Source organism: Mesoplodon mirus, assembly GCF_964341445.2.
Source record: "Mesoplodon mirus genome assembly, chromosome: 4".
Lineage (NCBI taxonomy): Eukaryota > Metazoa > Chordata > Mammalia > Artiodactyla > Ziphiidae > Mesoplodon > Mesoplodon mirus.
The window spans coordinates 144,605,129-144,611,326 of record NC_138979.1 but is presented as its reverse complement, the minus strand read 5'-3'; the positions used below and the strand labels follow the sequence as shown (position 1 = coordinate 144,611,326).

The following is a 6,198-nucleotide window of genomic DNA, read 5'->3' as shown; positions in this document are numbered from 1 at the left end:
CAGCTGGGCCCGTGAGCCATGGCCACTGAGCCTGCGCGTCCGGAGCCTGTGCTCTGCAACGGGAGAGGCCACAACAGTGGGAGGCCCACATACCGCAAAAGAATGCTAAATACAAAGAGCCAGGAAATGAAGACAGAGGGAAAGTACTCTGACCCTTTCTTCTGTTTGGGGGTGTGCCTCATGTTTTGTGCCTAGGTTTGGTAGTGATTAAGTGCTCTTCCCCTAGCAATATAGATAAACCCAATTGCCAGTTCTTACCCTACAACACGCATGAAATAAAGCCAACATCTTGGCCATAATGCCACTATAAAACATGTATTTTCTTATGTGCTTGGCATCATTTCTCTACAGTTTTACTGGGCAGGGTGGAGTTGTCTGGGTGTGATATATCTCAGGGCATTTATTCTTTGATAATAAATCTATGGTATCGCTACCATGAACACTTAGAAGGCAGAGACTGTGAGTTTCCCTTCCTTCAAAGAGTACTTGTAGGGCCTCCCTGGTGGCGCAGTGGTTGAGAGTCCGCCTGCCGATGCAGGGGATACGGGTTCGTGCCCTGGTCTGGGAGGATCCCATATGCCGCGGAGCGGCTGGGCCCGTGAGCCATGGCCGCTGGGCCTGCGCATCCGGAGCCTGTGCTCCGCAACGGGAGAGGCCACAACAGTGAGAGGCCCGCATACCGCAAAAAAAAAAAAAAAAAAAAAAAAGAGTACTTGTAAGAATGCAGTGTAAATGCATATTTTTTTAATTTCCTACTCTAACTCAATTACTATTCCATTAATTTTCTAAGACAGTCCTGTCATAGGTAGTACTTGCAAACATTAATCTGTGGGCTACTATTTCTAGAATCCCAAAGGCACGATGCTACTAATGCTGCCCTCAGAGAAAGGAGTGGCCCCCTAACTCCAGCTTGAATTCCGCAATCCATGGAAGTGCAGTGTAACAAGGGGAGGACTGGCTGCTCAATCGCTGGAACCAAATGAAAAAAAGGTATGTGTGTGTGTGTGTGTGTTTGTGTTTGTGTTTGTGTGTGTGTGTGTGTGTGTATAATGCTTAAGAACTTCAAGATGGCAACAGCAGAGCAATAAACCAAGCTTGGGCCCTGTCTAAGCGTGAGGTCCTGTGTAATTGCACAGGTCACAGACCCTGAAGCCAGCCCTACCTGAGAGTCATAGTTAATCTCTTGATGCCTTAAGTTCCTTATCTGTAGAATGAGAGGCAATACTGGCTTTTTAGTGTAACAAATATTAAGTGAGTTATTTGTGAAATTTGTGACGCTCCAGACACACGGTGGGTTCTTGGTAAACAGAGTAACCACCACCTGACTGAACTGTACGTGGTAGCCAGGAGTGAGAGGTCTGGAGTCAGCCAGACATGGACTCAAAGCCTGCCTCTGCCACTTTTTGGGGCCAATTACCTAATGTCTCTAAAGCTGCAATTCCTCTCCTATAAAGAGTAGTCAACACATCTACTCCTAAAAGATTATTTTGAGGACTAGAGGAAATACTATATTCAAAGCATTTAGCACAATTCCTGGCACATGGGGCCACTGAATGCTAGCCACTTGGCTATGTGCCAGGCCCAGTGCTAAGTGTTTTACATCTACTGGCTCACTGAATCCTTAAAACACCTGGAAATTCAGGTGTCATTACTTTCAGTAAATTGAAACTAGGGAGGTTAAGTGCCTTTCCGACTGTCACATTGTTACTACGTAGTGGGGCCATAACTGAGACCCCAGGTTTCTCTGATTCCAAAACCTCTGCCTCAACCCCTGTGCAGATTGTCTTTAGCTGTACAGTTTTCCCTTTCCCCATTCATTCCCGAATCCTAATGTCTGTCTGCCTCTCGGTAACTGCCAGTGGTGAGGGATGTTGTAGCACACATAAGGAAGTCTTTAAAAAGCAATATATTTGGATGGAAAGTGGAAGATTCCTCTCCATGCCTCTGTCTGTCTGTCCTAGTATCTGCCTATCTATCTTATGAAAAGCAAAGAAGTGCTGGCCACAAAAGCAATGACATTTAATGAGACCTGAACTCTTGAAGACTGGTGTGAGATTTAAAGATGTTTATCAAACTTCAGCCAGAGCTGGGTTTGTTTACCCTAATTATATGTCCTTCATTTGGGTGTTTCTGAAACAGTACTCTGAAGGGCCTTTTATGTTGTTTTTCTTTTCACTGAGCAATTATCATTTTTCTTTTGAGTGGATGCTGCTAGTTTCTTATGCAAGACTGAGGTAACACTACTCACACCCCTGTGTCAGCAGCAGCACAAAAGCAGTTAAAATTGCACTAAAGCTAGGATCAGTCTCTGCTTGTTCAGTCTTTGTTTTCTAACTATCAGGGTGTTGTTTTATTTTGCTTTCCTCCTGGTGCTGGAATTTGACCTTAAGTTCCAAGCCTTAAGAAAGTAGGGTGGTGGGAGGATGCTTTGGCTTTGCCATCTCTGGAACACTGAAAGTGCTTCTGTAGCCCTGAAAATGAACTCTAAGGCTGCTTGGAAATATCTGATCATCTACAGATGATCAGTACTTTCCAGGACTTTTTCTAGATCAGAATTTTTCTCTTGCCGTGAAACAGGTTAAAATATAAGGTGACAGCATGTCACCTTTAATATTTTTAATTAATTAAAGAGCAGGCCTTTTTATTAAATACCTGTTGTAAGCCTGCACTGTACTAGGATTGGAGACAAGCCTATGACAAAATGTATCATTGCTAAATTAAACAGATTTTAAACTACGCAATGTTACCTTTGTCCATTTCACTCTTTTCCCTTTCAGTGCTTCTTGCTTCCTTCCTCTCTTATACAGCCTTTCTTCCTCCTGACACCCTCCAAAGCATAAATTCTGAGAGATGTTGACAGGTGATTGCGTTTAATAGCCACAGTTCAGGGACTTCCCTGGTGGTGCAGTGGTTAAGAATCTGCCTGCCAATGCAGGGGACATGGGTTCGAGCCCTGGTCCGTGAAGATCCCACATGCCACGGAGCAACTAAGCCCGTGCGCCACAACTACTGAGGCTGCACTCTAGAGCCTGCACGCCTAGAGCCCACAAGCCACAACTACTGAGCCCGCGCACCCACAGCCCATGCTCTGCAACAAAAGAAGCCACCGCAATGAAAAGCCCGTGCACTGCAACGAAGAGTAGCCCCTGCTCGCTGCAACTGGAGAAAGCCCACACACAGCAACGAAGACCCAACGCAGCCAAAAGTAAATAAATATACAAAAAAAAAATAAACTTATAAAAAAAAATAGCCACAGTTCAGAAAGTTTAGAAAAAGCTGTGTTAATAGCTTTTATTGAGTGCTTCTATGTACTGGCCAGGTGTTAGGTGCTTTATATTCTTCATTTAATACCTCACTTAATTCTCGCAATAAATCTATAAGATAGGGGCTACTATTATCCTAGTATTATTATTGTCTAAGTCACACAACAGATAGGAGACAGAGTCATTATGCTAAACCAGACAGTTTCCTTAATGGGTATGTCTTACTCACCTCCACCAAACACAGCATAATTAGATTTCTTTACTGCACAACTTCTCAGAGGTTTTAGTATGCTGCAATACCCTGTCAATCTCCAAGATGAGAATATAGTTTGCTGTGGCTCCCTATTTATTTGTCTCCCTCTCCTTTTTTTTTTTATGGGGGACAATGAGAGGTCAGAATTCTGCACAGTTTGGGAAATATTGGCCCAAACATTTATATTTTAATTAAGAACTTGGAAAGCCAAAATGACTTCAGGGACAATTCTAATAGTATTTTAGAGATCCACAAAATAAGGAAGAGATGAGTGACTATGAGGCCTTTTAGTTGCCCCTGAAATAACTATGTTTGCATGCTCAATAGTTCTTACTTATAAGACTGGTTTTTTGAATGCTGTTTTTCTGTTGTTAAAGACAATAAACATAACAAGGTTACTCTTAGATGAGTTAAGTTGGATGGTAGAAAACATTTAAAAGGTTCAAAAGTGAAAAATGGTCAGTCATAATCATGAATTTCAACCAAGTTGCTTAGTCCCTACTCTGTCAAACACTGTGCTGTTCTGGGCCATCTCTAGAGTCAAATTAAGATACTGAGGCTGCCCTCAAGCCGAGAAAGAGATGCTGTTCTCAAAGCACTTTTGTTTGCAGGAAACATAAGCCCACTCAAGCCAGTACAAATAAAGGGCTGTCTATTGTAAAGATCCAGTTCTCACAGAATCCAAGGATAAGAAATAAAACTGAGTTTTATTTAAAAATAAAAAATTATTTGCAAAGAAAAGCAGTATTTTAGCTCCTGAAAGGACCTCAGGAATGAAGTCTTTTCTGTCTCTCCTGGGGCTGCAGGATCTCTTGCCTTTATTTCTCTTTGGCATCTTCTCCATTTGCCTACTCCTCCCTATTGATTCATTGGCAGTGTTTATTCATCTCACATGTGGCAAAACATGGCCACCATGCCTGTGTCCTCATGGCTTTCCAGTGCTGGCAGTTACTCTTTTCAGCTCTTGATTCAAATTCATAAGATTAAAAATTTGACTGGCTCCCCTTGGTTAGATGTCTTACCCTGGTCATGAGTTGTGGCCATGGGGTGGGCTCATGTAACTTGTGGCCTCTCCAAGCAGGCCCCATGCCAGGAGAAGTAATGATACACCTATCTTCTACAAGTACTTAAAGAATCAAACAGTAAGACTGAGAATCTTTGAACAATAAGTCTAATCTTTTTTTTCTCATTTCATTATCTTTTTATGGGTCTTCACAGAACCATTTTAGTACATCTAGAGTACATTTAAAAGAATAGTACATCTATTCTTTTAAAAGAAATTAAAAGAATAGTACATCTATTCTTTTAAAAGAAAGATTAAGAGTTCATAAAATTAGCATTTACTTATCACGCTGAGACCTTCAAGGCAATCCTTCTCCCTAGATTCAAAGTTTGTTTAGGATATGTATATACATCTATACTGTGGAGTTGAGTCCAATCCCTAACTAGATCATGGATGAGTCTCTTTGGAGTCCTCCACTAAAGGCTTAGAAATCTAGAGTATTGGAAGGAACTTAAGAAATGTCAGACTGGAAGCAGATTTACTATTCGGACAAATACGACGACGAGGAGTTCGAGTACCGGTTAGTGCCGGCGCAGGGGCAATAACAAGGTCGTGAGCTTTGAAAAGCATGTGATGTTGCCCAAGGACATAGCCAAGCTGGTCCCTAAAACCCATTTGATGTCTGAATCTGAATGGAGGAATCTTGGCGTTCAGCAGAGTCAGGGATGGGTCCATTATATGATCCATGAACCAGAACCTCACATCTTGCTGTTCCGGCGGCCACTGCCCAAGAAGCCAAAGAAATGAAGCTGGGGAGCCACTTTTCAGCCTCAAGCTTTATACAGCTGTCCTCATTTGCTAACATCTTTCTGATGACATTATTATGTTACCTTCCTGTTTCTCACTTTGATATTTAAAGGATGTTCAGTACACTGTTTGAGCATGCTGGTGACTGCTTTACTTCTTGAGCAGAACCAACAGGACCATGGCCCAGCCGGACGACTGCTCTTTGGGTTGCAGCCTCAGCTAAGTGTGACCCCCAAAATCAATGTGAGCTCTGTATCCAGCAGAACACGCTTGGCAGGTGGAGGAAGCATCTAAGAATAAGACCATGGCTGTTACAGGGATTGTGTAAACTTCCTGTTTTGTTTTTTTCTGCCAGGTGTTGTATGTATGGTGATTTATGTTTCAATGTGTTGGAAACTTTCCATTTTATTCAAGAAATCTGTTCCATGTTAAAAAGCCTTGATTAAAGAGGAAGTTTTTATAATCTAAAAAAAAAAAAAAAAAAAAAGAAATGTCAGACTGAATCATTCTTCTAAGAGCCATATCTTTAAGGATGGTTGTATGACAAGGTGTTTTCCAGAAGTTGTTGGTAAAGGTTCAGGGAGGTCAAAAGGATGAGACAGCCCGGGACTGACTAAAGGCTCCCAGAATGGGAGGGGTGAGAGCAGCAACCTAAGCCTAGTTGTAACCAACTGGTCTACCCCATATTCCTATGTGATATGAGGGGAGTAAAGGCTGAGTGAATTAATTTTTGATAAATTTTGGCTGTCCTTCTTTTTCACTCTGAAGTGGAAAATGGACAAACCACAGTAAGACTTTGTTTTAGCTTTCCGGAGGGGAGAGTGGTCTTCATAATAGTTCTATTTGAAATGGACTTAAAAACTTTCCTCCAT

The 6,198-nt window shown here is 42.1% G+C and overlaps 1 pseudogene across 1 annotated transcript; it reads left to right on the top strand.

Annotated features, from left to right (window-relative positions):
* Window positions 1-5,037: 5,037 nt before the first annotated feature.
* On the top strand, window positions 5,038-5,792 carry LOC309802269 (cyclin-dependent kinases regulatory subunit 1-like; annotated as a pseudogene). Its single transcript has one exon. The product of its transcript is annotated as a cyclin-dependent kinases regulatory subunit 1-like (transcript).
* The last annotated feature ends 406 nt before the right edge of the window (window positions 5,793-6,198 follow it).